Source organism: Cynocephalus volans, chromosome 2 (assembly GCF_027409185.1).
Source record: "Cynocephalus volans isolate mCynVol1 chromosome 2, mCynVol1.pri, whole genome shotgun sequence".
NCBI lineage: Eukaryota > Metazoa > Chordata > Mammalia > Dermoptera > Cynocephalidae > Cynocephalus > Cynocephalus volans.
The window spans coordinates 174,744,430-174,766,875 of NC_084461.1; positions in this window are offsets into that span (position 1 = coordinate 174,744,430).

Consider the following 22,446-nt stretch of genomic DNA (forward strand, 5'->3'; position numbering starts at 1 on the left):
AACTGGTGGCCTTCTACCTCAGTGGCCACTCTTCTTAAAGCCATAGACTTCAAGCCCCAGGGGTCGGTGCTGGGAAAGAAAGATTGCAGGTGTCTGCCATGTCGCAGAGGGTGTGGCTTTACAGCTCTCCCAGGGGGAGCCTCCTGATCTTTCCAGCAAGGACTAGAAGCATGGATTTGCTGGCCTGGGTCAAAGTCAGCCAGCAGCTACTCCAGAATGTTTTTTCTTCCCAAGAACAAAGCTTTTGCCTAGATCCAGAGTAACCCATATCCACTACGATGGTGCACATGTGATCTGTGCACACCTGAGCATCTTCAGTTCTAAATTCTGTCTTTAGGGGTCAGGAGGAGTCCCCAGAACCCCAGGCAGGGAGAATAAGAGGCACACACAGCTTGTGAACAGCCCCTGGCCATCAGCTGTCCTCCCTCCCCCCAGCTCCAAAGGGGCCCAGACTGTAAAGAATCCAGAGAGCAGCCTTTCTCAGGAGCTGGGTCAGTGCTGGGGGAGGCTGGGGGTCCTCTTCTGAAGATGTGCAAACCAAAGGGGAGAGTGCAGAGAAAAGGTGGAGTTTCTCAGTTGCTTGGTTCAGGGAATTTTCTTCTTTTTTCTTTCTTGTCTTTTCAGAAGCAAGCCAGATCTAGCAGGCAGCCAGGCTGTTCCCTGTTCTATTTTTGACACGAGCCACAGCTGCTGCCGTTAGGACAGCCAGCCTCGCTGCATTCCTGAGCCTGCTGAGCATGCAGGGGTGAGCCAGAAGGGGTGAGGAGGGGAGAGTCTGGGGATCTCGCAGCCCAGACCAACCCCAGTTCTTTTTGCCACCCTCGTCTCTCACAAGCCCACTACATCCCTTCCCTGAGCGTGGGCTGGGGGCAGGGTCACCTGCCTTCCAGTCCCCGGGGTTAGGCTGTGCCTGTCCTGCAGTCCTCACAGAACAGAGGAGGTTTTTTGGAACTTCAAACTATTGCTCTTGGTCACAGGGTAGATTTAAACCTGGAATCTCCAGGCCAGGAGCTCTCCCTGCCTGGAAGGCAGTGCCCTCCACTGGGTACATTTAACGCTCCAAGTCAGAGATGTCCCATTCCCTGTTGCTCGTTTCCTCCATTTCCACCAGCCTGTGCCTTGTTGGAGTCCTTCCTCGCAGTGAGACTGCCCCACGGAGAGAGAGAAAGGGGCTGGTTGCCCCTCCCCAGGCTGGAGACCCCCGCCCACAGTGGAGCACAGCTTTTCTACATCCCCATGGTCCTGCCCTGCCGATCCCAGAGATGTCCACCCGGGCCATGCCCAGCATCCAAGGTGGCAGATGCCCTCCCTGGGCTGCTACCCTCACAAGGCCCCAGGGTGGCCCAAGGTGGCACTAGGATGTAAGTGTCCTGTAACAGTGACCTCGCCTTCCTGTGGGTTTTCTTCCCTTCCCTGTTGACAAGCACCCTCACTGTCATTGGACCATGCCTCCCTCACCCAGCCTGTCTGGAAGGAGACCCTGAACAGCAGGGACTAGGGAGTCCAAGCCACTTCGAGCCTCCAGGAGCCTGTGAGCAGGCTGTGGGCGCAGCCCTCCCCCTGAGCTCTCCCTCTGGCAGCTTGCTCACTGAGTCAGACCAACTACCCCTTCCCCCCTGAGGACGCCTGGCCTGGACATGCTCTGGCTCTCTGCAGAGAACGTCACGTGCACCATCTCACTGAGGCACGGGGTCTGCCTCAGGGCCTTGGAATGACCAGCTCTCCCAGGCATCCTTGTGGGTATCTTCCGGTGAACTCTGAGCTCCTGTGGGGACTGGGCAGGGGTCTCTCTCCCCTGAGAGGTACTTGCTGAGCCCCTTGTCCTGGTCGCAGCCCGGGCCATCTCCTGGGCGAGAGAGTTGCCCAAGGGGAAGCCAGGTGGGAATGTTAGCACAGCTCTGGGCGAGAGGTTTCCCTGCAGGCCCTGGCTCTCTCTGGCTGGTGCTGTCCCCGGGCTGGTGCACTTGGCCCTTGTGCTGCGTCTGCAGGCAGAGCCGGGAGCCTCGCAGAGGCCGGTGTTGGGTGAACTGGCAATTTGGAAGAGTATGTACATAGTTATTTTTCTCTCAGTTGTTTCTTGTTTGGTTTGCCTTTGTCAGCTTTATTTTATTTCAGACATCACTTTTTGGCCACGTAAACTATTTCTGGTAATTTTATGTTTTTATTTATGAATAAAGAATGACCTTTCTCATGTCCTCCATAGCCAGTTGTCTACCCAAGCTACCCAACTGTCCCCTTGCTGCGGTGGCATGGCAGCTCCTTGAGGCCTTTCCCTTTGGGACAAGAAAGGCAATGTCCCTTTCCACCAGCAAGGGAGGTGACGAAGGTGGGACAGGGTAGTGGGGGAGAGTGGGAGGGGGTCAGGCAGACTTCAACGGGCCTCTGCCCCTCACCAACCTGCAACCTCCCTGTGAAATGTGCCCTGGGCCGACCCAAAGAAAAGAGGAAAGGGGACCAAGGGATAAGTGGCTGCAGAGTCAGAGGGTCCTCTCCAAAAGAGAGCCACCTCCCCAACCCTACCTGCACACACCTCTCCTGTCTCAGTCCACCAGCTGCTCACCTCATGAGCCAGCTCCTCGGTCCGTCGCATATGGCCTCTTGGCAGGAGACCAGAGTGGCTATTGTTGCCACCGCCCCAGGGCCCCTAGCTGGGAGGGTGCAGTCACCACAATGGCCATCTGTCCAGCCTTCTTGGTACCAGCCTGCCTAGTCCTCTTCGACAAGCATTCCCTACTGTTCTGGGCTCAGATGCTAGGCTCGAAGGGCTTCTGCTCAGGTGGCAGGAGACAGAAGGGACATGTCAAGAGGGAATTAAAAGAACAAAGCAGCCTGCAGAGCACATGACAAGTAGCTGACAGTGCTCTGTGGTAGAAAAGATTGGTATTGGCTGGGATGTCTAGGGAAGGTGGCGGGTGGGAGAGGAGCTTGGGGGGCCAGGGTGGGACATAGAGGAGCAGGGAGGAAGGAAAAGATGAATATATCTCTGCGGCAGGTGTCTGCACAGCAAGTGGAAATGTGCCTTCATTGGTGCCAGGAGCAGCACTGGGGGTTGGAGAGGCAAGAAGGCTGAGTGCAGTAAACCCCGATGCCCAAGATGGTCAAACAGCTGAGAAGTGACTGAGCCAGGACAAGAACCAATCTGTCTGATTCAATAGCTTCCACTTAGAGGCAAAGGTCAGACCCAGGGTAACCCTTCCTGGTCTTCCTCCTGGACCTGGCCCAAGGCTGGTGGGCTGTTATGCTAGTGCATGCCTCCACTAATCACACCCTTGGGTAGCCCCTTCCCTTTAATTCAGGCAGTCCAGGGACTCACTTTAACCAACGGGATTCCACAGAAGTGGCGCGCTGCCAGTTTCAGCCTAAGCCTAGAAAGCCTGGCAGCTTCTGCTTTTATGCTCTTGGGGCCCCTGAGCTGCCATGTAAGAAAAAAGCTCCCCCCTACTGCACTGGAGAGACCACATGCAACAGGAGGGACCCACTTGTCCCAGCTACCCAGCTAGGCCTTGCCTCCAGCCGAGTGCAGCTGGGTGAAGGACCCAGGACCCAGCCAATACCACGTGGAGCAGAGACTTACTCCCCAGCTCTGCCTGGCCAGAATCTTGACCTACAGAGCCATGATCGTGTTAAATGGCGGTGTTCTTAAGCCACTAGAGTCAGGGTGGTCTATTATGTGGATAGAAACAGATAATTGAAATGCTCTTCAGCAACCCCAACTTGCCACCTCCACAAGCCTCTCCCCCTACCCCACCAAGGACTAGGATAATATAAAAGCAGGACCCTGGAAAGGGATGGGCCATGACAAAGACTGCCAGCTGTGCAGGAGGAGCAGCGATGTGGGGGAATAAAGGCTTTACCCACCCCCTCTCCTCCAGAGTCCTACTGGGGACACAAGCCTTCCTGGAGCCCCCAAACCTGCTAATCGGTCCGGGATGGAGGGGGTGGAACAGAAAGAACAAAAGGGAAACTAGAGAGAAAGAGACTCTTCCTCCTCCTGACAACAAGCAGCTTAATCTTCAGCCTCCGCCGGCATCTGAGACACAGTGTCAGGGTATTTTTGTCAAGCCATAGACAGACTCGGAGCGCACGTGTGTACGTGGGGGAGGCAGGTCGGTGATCATCCCCAAGCATCCTCAGCAGCAGGTGCTGTCCCCAAATTTCTCCCAACCTAGATGTCACGAGGCCTGAAATATTACCATTTAATTTATCCATTCATTCATTCCTACACGCACGTATTTGTTCAATACATATTTATTGAACTCCTACTCTCTTCCAAACCCTGTCCTAGATACCAGAAATTCAGAGGTGAACGAAACAATCAAGGTCCTTTCCCCTTATGGAGTCTACACTCTGGAAGTAAAAAAATAAGATAATTTTCCGTTGTTATAAGAGTCACAGAGAAAATGAACAGGGTGGTATAAGCCGGCTATACGTAGGCTAGAGATGCTATTCCAGAGGGGTGAGGTGGGGTAACTGGTACAGGAAAAGGAAAGTTGGAGAACCACAGACGTCCTCTGATTTCAACATTTGGAGACACTATGCCAGCCACGGAGCCTTTCCTAACTGGGAAAACCCCCAAACACACAAGTTCTTTCTCTTGGATATCTCATCTTTTCTAGGGGCCTTAGCAGATACCTTGTTTTCTTAAAAAAAAAAAAAAAAAAAGATTTTATCATGTATATTTAAAGAATACAACGTGGTGTCATAAAATGCATCTGCACAGTCAAATGGTTACTATATACGATACCTTCCTAACAGGAGATGGGTGGCTTCCCTTCTCTAACATGGGCGTCTCTAACCTTATCTTCTTCTCCACCTAAAACAAGATCCTCCCACTACCTCCCAATGGAGACCTTGAAGAACCTTACACATTAAACATTGTTCCTGACATGCGAAAATCGAAGACGAAATTGTGTGAAATAGCACGATCTTTATACAGATGCTGAAATTCAAATAGCTTCTTTCTAGGTAACTTTCTAGGTAAGAAAATGCTCAGCTACAATGAACTTACCCACATGCTTTTGTTGTTTTGGTGGAGGGCTGTGCTTTACCGGGACGCCAGGCAGAAGCGCGTTCAGCCTCCTAATGCAGACTTTCCCCAGGATCTCTCTGTTCTCAGTCTCTCCTTGCCATTGCTGACACCTGCCTCTCTGGCATCATCTGTTCCGCAGGATCTATACACTCCTTCAAGCCCTCCACACCACCCTCTTTTCTTCCTACATCTATTGGCCCAGCTGAGGTCATCAAAAGAATCACAAAATATCTGAGATATCTTAGACATCTAATTGCAAGCATCTTGGTTTTATGAATACACAAAAGAGTGACCCAGAAAGGAGAGAGGGCTCTCTCAAGGTCACATAGCAAGTTGGATAGTTCTAGTCCCCTTGACAGCTCTAATTACCCTGCTGGTGTCTTTGCCCCCACTCTGGTCTGTTAAATCCATTGACACACAACAGGTTATGCAGCCATGTGCTGCTGCCATCATGACCTCCCCTCTCAGTCCTTCAGAGGCTCCCCACTGACCTCACAATCAAGTTCAACACCTTAAGCTGGCTGTCAGGTCTCTCCACTATGATTCCACCACCTGCCTTGACAAACCTGAATCTAACCACAGGTCACAGCACATTCCCTAAAACATCACATCTACCATCACTATAAGTTCAATAAGTAATGAGACATTCCTCTTGTCGGTCACAGTCTTGATGACAATACTCTACTCTGCTGCCCAGTCCTGTGGTCTACTCTGAGACCTTCAATGGAAGGCAGCATGGTGTAGTGGTAAAGTGCTCCATCCACAGACTCAGAGCTAGCAGAGTTTGCCTCCAGACATCCCTGCTGCTGAGCTGTGTGACATTACATAAGTTACTTAACCTCTCTGAGCTCCAGAGGGCTGTTTTGACAATTAAATGGGATAACACCCAATAAAGGTTAGCTAAAGTATCACTGCTGTTTTTCTTAGTGCTGCCGCAATCTATTGTTACCATCACTGAACTGCAGCGGTGCCCAGACTCCCTCGGCCTGGCAAAGCTCCACACCGTGGGGAACAGCTGATTTTATTCAGATCAGCTGTCTCCCCAACACACTGCAGCCTTTTCTCTCCAGCTCTCAACTCCAGAAGGCTGGCTTGGGGCGGAAAGCCTCTGGGAGACAGGACACAGCTGAGGGATGAAAGGAACAATGAGGTACTTGCTAGGAGGTGTGGTGGAGCAGGGCCAGCCTGTGGCACTGACCAAAATGCCCCCCTGCCAAAAGGGGGCTGGTTAGAATTCTTATTTACCCCCTCCCTAGGTACAGCCCCTCTTCCAGCTCTGCCACATAGCGCCAGCCCAAGTGCAAACACATGCACACACATGCACATGCATGCACATGCATACACACATAACGTGCATGTGTGCAAGTATGCATCCATGTGCACACTCACATGCATGCACACACAGGCGCACGCTCAGTTCCCACGGCATTCTCTCTTCTCCCTCGTCCCCACCTCCCACTGCCTCAATTACAGCTAATTGAGAGGTGAGCAGGCTCACAGCAGCATTTGTAATCAGTGACAGGTGAGGCAAATTAAATTCCTCACACCAAAAATAACAAGACGATTTGCCCGCCGTGACCCATCACTCAGATGGCACCCCCCTGGGTTGCGGGTGAGAACTGAGGGCTTCAAGGCGCAAAGTTCCCTCTGCTTGTTTCTCCCAGGCAGAAACTCCGCTTAGCAGAGCAGACTGGGGGGGGGGGGGGTGGCGGGAAGAGGGAGGCAAAGTGATGTTTACTGGGCTGGACTGGATGACTTCCCAAACCTGTCACTTGCATCTTGCCTAAGCCTCAAGCAGCACTGTAGTTTACACATAGAAGAAGCTATGCACAGAGAGGTTAAGACAGGTGCAGTTAGTCCCCCAGTGCGTGTGTCGCAGCCCCAGGCCTGACTGGGGCCCAAGCACAAGCATTTGCTCTGACGTGAGGTTGCGGCCTCCCTCCATGTTTACTACAGCACCCAGATCCTGGCTGTCCCTGCACAGCCATGAAAGGTGGTGTTCGGCACAGACCTCCTCTTCCCCACCTTCCTTCCACAGACTGTTTGAGAGGCCCATTTTCGGGCAGATCCAGCAGCAGTAGCGGTGGCCTCCCAGAGCATCCCAGGGGCCCTGGCAGCAACAGCCTCCAGCGGCGGTGGTGGCCTCCCCATGGCCCCCCCCAGGGGCTTTCCAGGGGTGGGGGGCACTGTGGATCAGAGCCATTTGTCCTTTATACTCAAGTCCAATAACCCAGGACACCTGGGTGCAAGTCAGACAACCCAGGAACACCTGGCTGCCCATGCACATCCACATCAAATAGCCAAAGAACACCTGCGCACACGTGCAGTTATCATATTTACATTAAATGCTCAGCAAGATTCTAAACATCTGAGGGATCCCTACCATTTGTATTTCATTTTCCCTACACCCACCCTTCCCTCATCACACCCCCTTTCATTTACAGAGGTCCTGAAATTCTACCATTAGAAATGCATGTCTTTGGGTTGAGCTTTCAAAATATGACTATACCAGGAAGGGGTGATACCTGTGTAAGTAAACGGGTTTCCGAAGCATTTCCCAAAATAGAAAAAAACAGTGTCCTGTGGGATTGCTGGGCTCAGGAGCTGGCTGCGGGGAGCTGGGTATGGGCACAGTAAGGGAGGCAGAGATTAGTAGACAAATGTCACAATTATGCTCAATGTTACCTTGCTTTTCTTGCCACTACCATCAAAGTGGTTCAGAGCTCTCCAGGGCCAGCATCTGCTGAGCCCTGAAAAATGGTGGTCTGAGCAGCCAGGGGCTTGGCCTACTCTGCCTGGCTTTGATCACCACCATAGAGGGCCACCCACCCTGAGCTCAGCCCAAGGGAACCTCAGGGACCATTTATCCAAGCCTGTTATTTTCAGACCAAGAGCCCAAGGGAACCAGGCCCATCCTGTGGAAAGGGGAAATGAGGGGTGGTCTGAGCACCTTTGCCCACCCTCCCGTCCCACTGCCCTCCTTTGCCAGATTCCTGGCCCTACCCCTGCAAAAGCAGATGCTTTCCAGGGAAATTCTAGCTCCAGCTTCCATCTGGCTGGGCCTCAAACACTATACTTAGAAAGTGGGCGGGGCTACAGCGATGCCAACTGGCCAGCTCCAAGCCAGAGACACAAAGATAGGAAAAGACACAAGCTACAGGAAAACCAGAGTCAAGTCCCCTACAACCCAAGCCCTGCTCCCTCTGCCTTTCCTGTCCCCCAGCCCCTGATCTGGTCACCTCCTTCTTCTGCTTCCTGAGCCCAAGAACAGTGAATGCTCTCAGGCTCAATGTCACACTGCCACCTTGAGAATATCTTAGCTCAGTAGGGTATTTTCCTGCATATAGATTCCCAAAGGGCACAACTATTTCAGAAAAGAAAAAAGCCTATTAAATTTACTTTTCTTGTACACACACACATAGAATAAACCAGTAAAATAGATGGTGCTCCCTTTCTCTAGTTTCTAGATGTCTTTTAAAGTTGATATTGAAAATTAGGGCTAGAGAGCTGAGTGCATACGTGTGGGTGCGCGTATGTGTGGGTGCAGGCAGGAGGGGGCTTCGATGTCGGGAAGGTGCTAGATTGCTTCCCTTGATTTCATCTCATCCCTACCCTCACTGGGGAACAGACCAACCTCCAGAAAGCGCCTCCGACACCGGGGAGGATGACTGGCATGCAGACCTATCTGGAAAAGCTCTCCTGGCAGCACCTCGGGGAAAGACCTTGGAGAAAGAAAGCCAGCAGGATGGGGGCAAGGGTGTAGGTATCAGCGAGGCAGTCACATGCACACCCTTCCCCAGACCCACATCCCAGCCATTACCTGTGCCCGCCTCCCCACCAGGGGGAGATAAAGCTTTCCTGAGCTGAGGGCAAGCCTCAGAGGGGGCTCAGCTGAGAGCTGTAGCCGCTGCATGCCCAGCAGGGGCATGAGAGCCTCCACCACACCCCCACTTTTTCTCCTCGCCCCCTCCTCTCTGCTTCCTCTTCTTTGCCCCCAACCCTGCACTGCAAGTGAAAACCTAGGGATGGGCTCCATCCTGGCTCTCACCACCCGACCCTCCAAGCCCTCCATGGATGGTATCAACCAAACTGCAAGTCCTAAACAAAGCTGAAGTAGGGGTGACATTCACGTCCCCCTCTTCCTGCCCCCAAACCCAACTGTGTAGATGTTCACTGCCATGCACCTTCAGGGACCAAACTCATTTGTGACCTCAGACCATCTGTGGGGCAGACAAGGAACGCATAGAACACCTCCAGTGTGCCCAGGCAGCCAGCCAGAATTCGGGCTGGCAAGGGCAGGGGGCTTGGGGCTGCGGTGGTGGATCATGGTTGCTCCGTGGGTTGCCCGAGAGCCAGTTCGGCTGTCTGTCACCTCAGCAGTGGCTCCACCTGACCCCTCAGTGCTTTGGCCCCAGCAGCTGCCCAGCATCGACTCGGCCACAGTAGGTGCTCAGGACTAGGGCTGAAAGGGCTATGGATGGGAAGTCAGACTTTGCACTGAGCTCTATTGCCAGGTTCTCCCAGTTGACCTTGAGCCTTGACCTCCAAGGGCCCAGCTTCCCCTTCCCACAGGGTCATGGTCTGGAAGATGCTTGGTAAGCCTTGCGCTGCCTGGTGAGCCATCCCAGGCAGTAAGTGACAGAGGAAGTGACAATTTCCAGGCTACTGTGCTTGACAGAGAAAGAAAAGAGGAGGGGCCTGAGGGGGGCGAGGGCTCTCCATTCAGGGGACTAATGAGGCAAGTGGAGATCGTTAAGGCTGCTCCAGCCCCCTGGGCAGGAGGCTGGGTGGGATCCCTCTGCTTCCCTCATGTCCCAGTGAGGGTAACCGGCCCTGTTTCGCTCAGAAGCCCCAAGAGCAAGGCAGGCGAGCAGCTCTGGCCCCTTGGGGAAGCTTGTTGCTTTGTGCAGGGCACTTGCTATTCTGCAAAGTGGCTTCAAGCCCATGTCCCACAGAAGCCTCAGGACAACTCTATGCCATGAGATGAGTTATACCATCTCATTTCACAGATGCCCTGAATGGCTGGGAGACTTGTTGAGGGTCTCCCACGGGTCTAGTGACCGTTGGGACACCCCTTTCTCTCTCCTCCTTCTCACTGTGTTCCAATCTGCATCTGCTGATGTAGATGGGACAGGCAAGGAGGGAGGGGACCTGCCAATGCCTTCCAGAATGATTGCACCCAACAGCGTCCAGCTGCTGCCCCACCAGGATGCCCACCTGTACGCCTGACTGAGGGCCAGCCCTATGGATTATCCACAGACCGCTTTCCTTGTCTGGAAAGCCGATGGCCAGTGTCTCTGTCGGGAGAGGGCCATGGAAGGTTTGACGAGGGCCGTTCAATCGTGACTGGAGGGCCTGGGTTGCAGGTGGAGACATAAACCCACCCTTGGGCCCCAGCAGCCTTCACCCTGACCATTGAGTCATCCGCAATGAATGACAGAACACAGCATTTTCAGTTTGCAAAGATCCTCATGCCCAAGGCTGACAGGGCTGTCATGACTCCATTTCACAGAGGCCCACGAGCATGGTGGCCTTCAGCAATGGGGACAGAGCTGGTGGCCCTGCTGCCTCCATGGCAGTCACCTGCAGCTGCTTTGCAGGCCCGGAAGGGGCAAAACACATCTTCCCTCAGGTTTGTCTCCAGATTGTAAACTCCTCCAGGGTGTTAATTCCGAGTGCCCAACTCTAGCCAGCCCAGAAGTCACACGAATTCAATCAGTATTGACTGAGCAGGGTGGGAGGAGAGTGGGGGAAAAAGGCAGGGAAGACACAAACACATTTAATTACCACCTGAGGCAGACCTTGCAGGCAATGGGGGAGGGAAAATTGATGGGGGGAAGAGGCTCGCCTTTTGCTCCTACGCCAACCACCTTTCCATTTCATCTGTGGTCTCAGGGCCCTAGTCACAGCTTAATTACTGTGGTCTTAGTTATGACCGGGATGGGAGATGGGAGAGGAGGATGGGGAATAGGTGGGGCTGGAGAGAGAGGACTAGGGCTGGTCCTCCCAACCACAAACACTGCTTCAGAGTAAAATCATGCTACAGCAAGGTCCTTGTGAAACTTTGCCAAGAACTGTGATCTGTGAGCACAGCAGAGACCCCATGACTTCTAATTGTCTGATGCTGGGGAAGTCAGGGGACCTCTCTGAGCTTCAGTTTCCTCTTCAATAAAATAAGGATAATACCACCTGCCTTCCAGGGGGCTATTAGTTTCCTGGGGTTGCTGCCTTGGGTTGAATATCCCCCCAAAACTTAGTCCGCACTGTAACAGTGTAAAGAGGGTGGGAAATCCTATTACGGTAATTGAAAGGCGGGGCCTTAAAGAGGTAATTAGATTCTAGGACCATGATGTAGTGAATGGATTAATAATGGTGGTCATGGTCATGGTTCTTCAGGCCTTTAAACGAAGAGCACATGGGAAGCTAGTCTCTGTTCTACCATTTTCTGCCATGTGAGACCCGTGGGTCACTTTCACCACCACCAAGGCCTTCACCAAATGTGTTCCCTAGGCTTTGGACTTCCCAGTCTCAGAAAGTATAAGCAATAAATTTCATTTTCTTGCAAATTACCCAGTTCCGTGTATTTTGTTATAAGCAACAGAAACAGACTAATACACTGCCATAACCTAATAGCACAGACTGGGCAGGTTAAACAGCAATTCATTCTCTCACAGGGCTGGAGGCTGGAAGATCAAGGTGTCAGCAGGGCCACCTCCACTCAGAAGGCTCTAGAGGAGGGTCCTTCCTTGCCCCTTACAGATTCTGGTGGCTCCAGGTGTTTCTTGGCTGTGGCAGCACCTGTTCAATCTCTGTCTCTGTCTTCATGCAGCTGTCTTCACCTTGTGTCTCTTCTTGTAAGGACACCAGTCATGTTGCATTAGACATCCTGATAAATTACATATGCAATGACCCTATTTCCAAAGACGGCCACATTCTGAAGTCCTGGGGGTTAGAACCTTAACATATCTTTTTGGGGGGGCACAATCCAACCCATAACAAAGGGTGCTAGGGGAATTGAGATTAAAGCGGGTAAATACAGAGTGGGGGCTTCCTGAATGCTGGATTTCCTCCCGCCCAAGCAGATGGAAACAGACCGCACTAGAAGGAGAGCTGCTAGACGCAGGAGGGGCCCTGGGAGTGTCTGGCGAGTGCACGTTAACTCCCAGGGTTGTTAAAACTGCCCTCCTGTAAAGAAGGGGGTGGGGCCGGGCGGGTAACTCACTCAAAGCAACTTTATTTTCCCTAGAATAGACCAGGTCCCCAGAGTGGGGAACTGGGGCCTGGCCCCCTTTGAAGTGCAAATGCTGGCTGTGCTGCAGCGCCCCCGGCACATCGGTGCCTCCATCTGCTGGCCGTGCTGCCTGCCTGAAGCGCAGAAGCGCGGCTCGCCAGCTGCTCCCGTTCTCTGGGGGCCCCACTGGCTGAAGTCAGGTGGCTGGAGGATCAGGCCCCAGCAGACCCCGTAATCACCACTTAGCGGGAGGGGGAATGAAGAAAACAGTGTTTACTGTGCTGGGCAGCAGCTGCGCTCCTGGTTCCCCATTTGCTTAATACCTGCTGTCCCCGCTGGGCCGTGGTGATGGCGGAGTGGGAGGGTGGGGGTGGGGGCACGAGGGGCCCTTTGTTTAACATCCACTCACTCCCAGGCAGGGGCAGGGGGAGCCGGATCCTTGATGGTTCTGATATCAACAGTGAGTGAACTTGGGATAGGATGTGGAGCACTGGGCTCCAGGCGGCAGAGGGGGCCAAGTGTCATCCGCTTGGCTCCCCCTCCAACCCCAGGGCTTTGCCACACAGAGGTCAAGACCCGAGGAAAGGGTTCTGCTCCAAGAGCCCGGGCTTGGCAAGATGGCCCACAGATGGAGACAGTGCCGGTGCTCAGCGCTCTGTGGGGCTTGGTCATGTAATATGACCCAAGCCTCGATGGCCTCATCTGTAAAAAAGGAATAATGCCTGCTGAACCAGTCATTCCTGGTGGGCATGAGAAAGTGTGTGTAAATACCCATCAATAATATTTAACACACTCCTTCCCCTAGGACCCAAGGAGCCTCTGGGAAGGTTTCTGTGCCAGCATCACGACCAGCAGGTGGAAGGCGGGCCAGGTGAGGTGAGAGAGAAACCTCAGGCCTGCTCTGTTCAGGGACTTTCCTTCCTTCCTCCACCCCTGTATCTGCTCCTCCTCTGCTGACCAGGCCACTTCTCTACTTGGTCACCAGCCTCTTCCAGGGCCCCAGGGTGGCAGGTCTGTCTTGGCTGAGGTAAAGTAAGGCCTCAGTTCTTGAGCAGCTCGCAGCCTGAGAGGGACAGGTGCCACCTGAAATGCAAGGCCACCAAGGGAGGAGCACTGGTGGCTGGGCCTGGGGGTCTAGGGGCCCCTGCCAGCATTGGGGAAGATGGGCTCCTTCTCAGGCATGTGCCGCTGTGGCCTGGGGGTGATGCCCGGGGCTGCTTCTCCTTGGGAAAGGGCACCCTATCTTGGAAGGGACAGGGCTGTGTCACCGAGACTGTGGAGCCCACAGAGGAAAGGCTTCTGGAAGCTGGTACCTGCTCCTTGTGCCGTCCTGGGCCCCATAGGGACATTTGTTCTGAACCCAGCAGGTATTGGACTTGGGGCTTTGTTTCCCAGGGCTGCCATGACAAACTGCCACAGACTGGGTGGCTGAAACAACAGAAATGTATTGTCTCAAGGGCTGGAGGTACAAAAATCGAGGTGTCAAAATGAAGTCCCAAACCAAGGTGTGGGCAGGGTTGTTCCTTCTGAGGGCTGCGAGGGAGACTGCCTCCTGCCTGTCCCCAGAGTCTGGTGGCTGCTGGCATCTTTGGCATTCCTTGGCTGTAGCTGAGTCGCTCCTTCTTCATGCGGCATTCTCCGTGTCCCAGTCTTCACATGGCCATCTTTTTACAAGGACACCAATCAAATTGGATAAGGGGCTCACCCTACTCTGGTATGACCTCATCTTAACTAATTATATCTGCAATGACCCTCTTTCCAAATAAAGTCACATTCTGAGTACTGGGGGTTAGGACTTCAACGTATGAATTTGCAGGGGGATGCCATTCAACTCATAACAGGATTTAAGGGTCAAATAGGATTTTGGCCAGAAATCCTATTTTACCTCCTGATATGGTACCCAAGGCCAGGGCAAGAGAGCTTTCAGGTGTGACTTTTTTGGGAGAAGGCAAAGAAACTGGTGTGTTTGGGACCCAGGGCCTCTGAGGCAGGAATGAGGCTGCCATTCCAGAATAACCACTTGGGGAGAGCCGGAAGGCCAGCTTCCCTGTGAGGTGACCGAGAGCCCAGCCATCAAACTCCACGTGGAGACAGTAGTGGATTAACACGGTGGTTGCGGTGGTTGCAGCTCTGCCTTGGGGGAACCACCTCAGGTGAGGCCCACGTATGACCAGCACCACCAAGCTTCACCTCCTGAGCCACGTCCTCATCTGTCAATCAGAGTAACTCCCTGCGCCTGCCTTGTAGAGCTGCTTTGATAATTAAATCAAATGATTCCTGTACACATTTAGATCACTGCCTGGCATGTAGTCAATGCATAAAGCCCAGACATCGCTACCCAGCCCTAGGGGAGGAATGCCCTGAAGAGAACACAGAAGTATCTTTGGATGCGAAACTGTTGGGACTACAAAGACAGATCCGAGCAGAGAGCAGACAGGCAGGAGGAGAAAGGAGGCATCCGGGGTGATTCCCATTGAGGGGATTGGACAGTTGGAGGCGCACCCCTCCTCCCCACGCACAAATGGACGTGAGGACACCCACCACCCTAAAAACACCTGTCCTCCCACACAGTCCACTGGCACCTGGTGGTGAATAATGGAATTGAAGCAAGAGTCACAGGGTTTTTTTTAAGTTTGATTGTACTTCTGTAACAGAATTAAAAGTACTGCCACCTCTTCAGACACACAGACACCCCTGCTTGTGGCTAGTCTAACTTTCTCCAAATAGCTCACTGACTGACATGGACCCCCAAATTATGAGGGCTTTCAGCAGGGGTCTTTGAAGGTGTTGCTGCTGTGGGAGCCTCTTCTCCCTATTCAGGGCAAGGCCAACCCCAGAGCGGGCTGCAGAAAGGAGTCAGTCCTCTCTGTGCCCTTCAAAAATCTCTAGAGTAGAAGCTGCTGCTGCCTGCCTGAGGCTCTCTTCAGTCCATGCCTTCCAACCAGCAGAAGAGACCCAGGCTGAATTGGCCAATCCCAAGGGATACAGGAAGGGTGTAACTGCCAGCTTGACTGAGAACCTGAGTGTGTGGATTTGGTGGAGGGAGAGCAAGAGAAGAGAGTACAGCTTGAGAAGGACGTATCTGGCCCTTTCTAGAAATCTATGAAGCAATTACTGCTCCCCGGGGATGTCATGACATTGTCAATCACCTACCTAGGACTGAGATTCAAGCCCTATGCCTCCTCTCCCTGGGGATTTCAGAAGGACTTCTAGCTCTGGAAGAACTGGAACATTCTCTAGACATCATCAATGACCAAACCTTGAGCACTGGCAGCTAGGCCTGAGGGTCTAAGGACCCCACCAGTACTAGGGAAGGTGGGCTCTCTTGGGCATATGCAGCTGCTGCCTGGGGGTGATGCCCAGGGCTGCTTCTCCTTGGGAAAGGGCACTCTCTCTAGGGGGGGAACAGGGCTGTGCCACCAAGACTGTGGAGACTGCAGGGGAAAGGCTTCCAGGAATGGCATCTGCTCCTTGTGCCTTCTTGGGTCCCACAGGGATCAGAGGATCCTGTCTTGTCCTGAGGTTCTAAGGGCTCCCAAGTCACTGCCCTCCCTGTCCTCTGAGACCTGCTCCTCGGTGGGTGTCATGTAGCAGAAATGAGAGGTCCTCTGAGTGGGTGGGATGTGCCCAACCTCCCAGCTGCCACACTGATCATGCTCACAGCAGCTCTTTTGGGGTCTCTCTTCTGATCTGGTTAGGAGTAGTGGTGGTGGGTGTGGAGAGAAGACAGCGCAGGGTCACTAGGCTTTGCGATTTTGTTTTGCTCTTATGAAAAAGATGCCAGTCCCAAGCCCCTCTTCTCTCAAACAGTTTTGTTCAGGAATATGATTCCAGTAGCTCTAAGGTTAGCTATCCCACTAAGATATTCTACATGATCCTCATTTGTAGCCATTGACTTCATTTCTCTAATAAAACTTAAAGTTCTGGTCATGATCTTCTTACCCTAAAAAAACTATGTTTTTTGGAAAATGAGCCATTAGTTAAAGCCAGTCGATCACATACTCCCTGTCTGGATTTGGGTAAGTTACTTAACATCTAGCTTCAGTACTTACATTAATAAAATAGTATCTCACGAGCCACATAAGAGACAAAATAAAATGTTAGCTTTCTCTGGGTACTTAAAGCAATTTAAGATTATAATTCTTCCAGGAAACATGGAGTCTTATTATTTTCACTTTGTTTTGAGATCATGCATTACAGAATAGTTTTTATCTACTTTTGATTTCTATAACCACCCAACAATATAGGTGTAATCCCTGCTCAAACTATTTTACAGATGAGGAAACTAAGGTTAAATAACTTAGTCACTGAGGTGTGGGATAATGAAATTCTCATTAGCTGTGAATCCATTTCATCATCAAAAAAATAAGACCTTTCTTTTTTAAAAAGGTATATTTTTACATAGAAATGGAGGCCCAGGGATTAAACAATTTGTCATGCAATCAGTAAAAAACAGAAAAAGCAAGGCTTCAAACTCAGATACTTTGGTAGGTATTCTGTAGTTCTTTCACTTAATCTTTAACAATTTAGAGTAGACACTGTCCCCATTGGTATGATAAACAGGGTCAGGGATGACAAATAACTTGTCTAAGTTCTCATAATTTAACGGTGGAGTATAGAGTTCATCCTGGATCTGTTGTTCTCCAAAGCCCATGATTTTCCACACTAGGCTGCCACATCTGAGAACTTTTTTTACCCACAACAGGATCACAGAATGACAGGCCACTCAGCTAGATCTCAGGATCCCTGAGTTCCAATCCCAAGTCTACCTCTAAATCTGGGTCAGTTACTCGACCTCCCTGATCCTTGGGTAAAGGGCAGTAATGTTCATCCTGTTCTATCTTAGGATGGTTGTAAAGAACAGTCCTACAGTACAGATGGTCAAGGTGAAGCTGCGGAATAGTGCTGAGAATAGCAATACACATGGAATCTTCCAAGGGACCTTGAGAAAAACTCTATTCTTTATTCCATCTTTTTACATGGCAGCCACAGGGAACTAAGTGCCCCCCCAAAGAGCTTTAGACGCCTGAATTTGTGGTGATGTCATGTCCTGTATGTAGGTATTTCAGGTTTCAATGTAAGGGGAAGACCAGGGAACAGAGTGGACTAGGCAGAGCTGGGGGTCTGATCTGAGAAAAGTATCCTGCATTTCCACAGCCTCCCATGTGTTTCCCAATGGGAAACAGAAGCTTCCCATTTCAGGCTTCTGTTCAGGTCTGTAAGGGAAACAGTAACAGCTTCCTAAGGTATTTATTCTACCCTGTTCTAGAAAGAGAGTGCACCACCTATAGAAAAATTGATCAGGAAGAGAGCTGTGAGTTTAGCGATGGTCTTGCCTTGGGTGAAATGGTTCATCCGTCATGAGGAAAGCTCTGTTGCTGGCCAAGAGTAGCATCTCTAGAGTTTGGTTTGATGATACATGAGGGGCAGGAAAAAGCTCATTGTTACCTAGGCAAGATGGTAAGAGAAGAAGTCCCATTGGATTTCTAAGAGGGATACTGGCCACGAGCATGGCACACTGATGCCAGGCCAAAAGTGAGATCCTGGGACTTAGAAAGCATGTGGGCTCCCTCTTTCTCCACCCAATTGGGAACCTTGAAATAAAGAAACCTATCTTTGCAGAGTATAGGCCTGGGATTTCCAAAAGAAATACAAACGGCTAAAAGGGTTAGGGATCCAGCCCAGCTGTCCCTGGAAGCCCCCCTGAGGCCCCTGAGCTGGGGTGGGGGGTGCTGAGGGCCTAAGCCACACACCCCCCATCTGCAACCAGGCCAACAGGAGCCAGCCATGGGTCAGCCCTGCCCCCACCCCCCACCACTCCAAACAGCATCTTAGAATGTAAAAAAATAATAATAAATAAATATTTAAAAATCAGAAAAAAATAAATAAAAGGATTATTAGGAATTCTATGGTAACTTGGTTTACCTTAACATAGTATACATTTTATGCATTAAATTAGCAAGAATTTCTCTTCTTAGGGCAATAGAAGTCTTGTTAGTAGTTTCCCTGGGGAGGGAGGAGGAATGGCTGGTCACTGGAAGGGGGCATAATGGGGGCTTCTTCCTGTCTGGTGAGTCGGATCTGGTAACACAGGTGCGTTCACTTTGTGGAAACACATCAAGCTATCACATTAATGATCTGTGCATTTTTCTATATATGTTACTCTATTAGCAAATTATCTTAAAATTAAGGTGTTTTCTGTTGTTTTTGAGCCAGAAAGAACACCACCCAGTGCTAGTGAGGGTGTGATAAAATGATGGTGGGACCAAAAGTTGTCAAATTTTTTAAAAAGCAGTTTGCCAATTTAAGTCAGGGGCTCTAGAAGTGTTTACAGTCCTTGTCCTGTACTTTCAGAAATCTCTTAAGTAAATATCCCAGGATACAGACAAATATTTATGTACCAACAAATTCATCACAGCATGAGTGAAAAGTTGAAAATATCCTAAATGTTAAACAATAGAGAAAATATGGTATATGCTGTGGATTGATTGAATTGGGTCCCCCAAGGATCATATATTAGAAGCTTAATCCCCACTGTAACTGTTGAGGCTGGGAAATCCTATTACGGTAATTGAAAGGTGGGGCCTTGAAGAATGATTAAATTGTAGGACCATGCTGTAGTGAATGGATTAAAAATGGTGGTCAAGGGCATGGTTCCAAGGACTTTAAAAGAAGAGAGAATGAGGACGTATTTCTGCTCTGCCATTTTCTGCCATGTGAGATCCTTGAATTGCTTGTAAAGCCACCACGACCAAAGAAGATCCTCCCAGATGTTCTCCCTGGACTTTTGACTTCCCACCCTCTAAAACTGCAAGCAATAAATTTCATTTTCTTATAAATTACCCAGTTCTGTGTATTTTGTTATAAGCAACAGAAACAAACTAATATGGTATAGCTATGATAAAGTATCATATAGTTATTAAACTGTTTGAATGTATAATAAGTGAGGTTTCCCATGCAAATAAGTAAAAAGGCAGGATGCAAAACTTATGTATCTTTAGTTTCAACTGTATTAAAGCACTTGGAGTCTCATAGTAAATAAAGACCTGGTTTAAAAAAAAAAAAAAAAAATGACATTAAGTATATCTTTAAAAGCCCAGTAAATAAGATTTCCGGAAGTTACTTGCTTCCCAAACAAACCAGATTCATTAAAAAAAAAAACCCACCCCCACACTGCCGGTGGGATTATAAAAATGGTACAGCTACTTTGGTAAACAGTTTGGTAGTTCTTCAAAAGGTTAAACAGATAGTTACCATATGACCCAGCAATTCTACTCCTAGGTATATACCCAAGAGAAATAAAACATATGCCCACACAAAAACTTGTATGCAAATTTTTATAGCAGTATTATTCATAATGGCACCAAAATATAAACAACCCAAACGTCCATCAACCAATGAATGGATAAATAAAATGTATCATGTTCATAGAATGGCATATTATTCACTAACAAAAAGAAATGAAACATGATACATACTTCAACATGGATGAACCTTGAAAATACTGCGCTAAGTAAAAGAAGCCAGACACAAAGAGCCACATACAGTGTGATTCCATTTATATGAAATATCCAGAACAGACACATCCATAGATTAGTGGCTGCCCAGGACTAGTAGGGTTAGGAGAAAATGGGAAGCGGCTTCTAATGGATACAGGATACTTGAAGGGACCATGAAAATGTTATAAAATTGATTGTGGTGATGATTACACAATTCTGTGACTAGATTAAAAGCCATTAAATGGCTATTTAAATGGGCAGATTGTATGGTATGTAAATTATATCACAATAAAGCTGTTACTAAAATATACACACACACTAATGATTACAGTAACCCTCTCCTGCCTCACCTCCAGTGGTTCAGGGCACGTTCAGAGCTCCAGTCAAGACCAATTAAAGCAGATCCTCCTGTAAAGTCAGGGCACACAGACTGAACCTGTTACTAACCTTCTTCATGCAACTCTATTGGCTTTAAACAGAAGCCTTCCACACTCACGTTTTTGTATCTTTTGGAATCCTTAGCAAAATGGGTGGGTAACTCCCTGGTATTTTCGCAGGTCGGTGAAGCACTTAGAGATGAGTTGCCTGGGCCCCATCTCTCTCTAGATGGCCTGGAAATGAGCGCAGGGACCTTTCAGCCGGGTCTCCTTCCCACCCTCCCACTGGACTCAGCCTCACCGCTCCAGTTCCTGAGGCCTCAAAATGGGGAAAGGGGGAAGAGACTCTCAGAAAGCAGCACATGGAGAATGGTTTCCTGTCTCCTCACCCTCCCTGAGGCTTTGATCCAAGTGCCTGAAGGAGATGAACAGTAGACCCATGAAAAGGAACTTTTAAGTACTGATAGGGGACCGTAATTTCCCTCGTGGTAGTTTAAGAAATTCTAACAAAAGGACTTTGTTATTTAGAAATTATTTTTGGTTATACAAGCTGTGTTGTTTCAACTGACACCATTCAGATTAAACCACGTGGCTCACTGTTTTCTAAGTGTATGTATTGAAAAGTTTCTAGTTCAAACACATCTCTTTTGACACGACTCTCATCATCTTATACACGAGGGTACTTCAAAAAGTTCATGGAAAGATACATATTACCTTTTAATTCTATTTTTCCAGGAGCTTTCTGAAGTACCCTCCTACAAAGTCTGTGGGAGAAAGGCAGAATTGCTGTGGGCCTTGGTTTAACCAGATAGGAGGGCGAAGCCATAGCTGGCAAATTCATGATTGTTAAGGGATTCTATAGAATAAAATATTAAATTTCCTCCGAATTGTAGGATTATGGGATTCTTTTCTTTGTACTGATCTGCACTTTTCAAGTTTTATCTGTGCAATGAATATCTATAAAATAAACCATTAATGAAACTTCCCCAGTACTAGCCTTACCCCTGAGTGCTATTGAGTAACAGATCCTGGGATAAAAGTACAGTAGAGCCGGAGAACAGAATGTCTTAGCTTGGAGTATATTGAGGTTTCCAGCGACCTGAGATTGGATTAGAGGCCTAGCCTCAACGAGAGCTGGCCCCAAAGCCCACTTTCAATGCTTGCCTGCCTCCAGTTCCAGCTGCTTGCTTAGCAGAGGCCTTGATTTTCATGGGCCAATCTCCACATTTTGGAGAAAATCTTCTACAGACAGCATAAAGCCAGGAACAGAAATACAAAGATTCCTATGCCAGAAGGCTAGATCTGGGTTCTAATTCCTGTTCAGCTACTAAAGAGGTGAATAACTCCCTTACCCATAAAGTGAGGGATGGTTACGGCAACTAGAAATATTTAGACTGAAGATGACTTAAAATAAGCGGCAACCATCTTCCAAGCAGTGGAGGGTTATCACCTGGGACAGCCCTGGGGCAGGCCAAGGACACCTCCATATGAAGTTATGGGAGGCAAGTTTTACCTTGATTTAAGAACATTCTAACCACCAGAGATGTCCATTCCTGTTGTTGGACTGCCTCCTAGGACAGTTCCACCTTCACCAGAAGCTGGATCTCACCAATTCAGATACTTAAAAGATAACAAGAGAGCTGGACCAGATCATCTCTGCCATCTCTCTCACCCATATCTTCTGATCACTGTCCAGGGCTCTTTGTACCCATTTTGGTTCGTTTGGTTTATTTTTATTAGAGCACGTTCCCTTATAGCCCCCAGACTAATATGTAGCTCTTAAAAAAAGCGTCATTTGGCTTGCTGAACTGCTGATTGCCCAGTTGCTGCAGCTGAAAGTGTCTCTGCAACTGTTTAGCACATGAGCGGCTGCTCAGGAGCTGCTGCCCTCTTGTGGAGAAGAATACAACTGCTTAGAAAAGTGATCCGGATGCTTTGAGAGGCTCTTGTTTGCATACACCCTTATCTCACCTCCCTGCAAGAGCTTAATTTTTGGTGTAAACCCTGAAGTTCTTGACTCCAGCCAATCAGGGCCTTTTGTTTACATTCACACCACCACTATGCCCCCGAAGATATTGGAACTTTACCCACAGTACAAAAGCCCAGTTCCCAGAGTGTGGTGGGAATTTGCGGAGGCAATTTCAATGTATGGAGTGACCTTTAGAGGTCAACATAGTGCTATGGAAAGAGCACCACACCAGGCTTAGAGGCCACGTTCTAGCTCAGGTTCTGGCATTCCCTATGTGACCTTGGACAAGTCATTTTATGTTTGCTCATTAAAAAAAAAAATCTGTTGATAAGGTGCTTCAT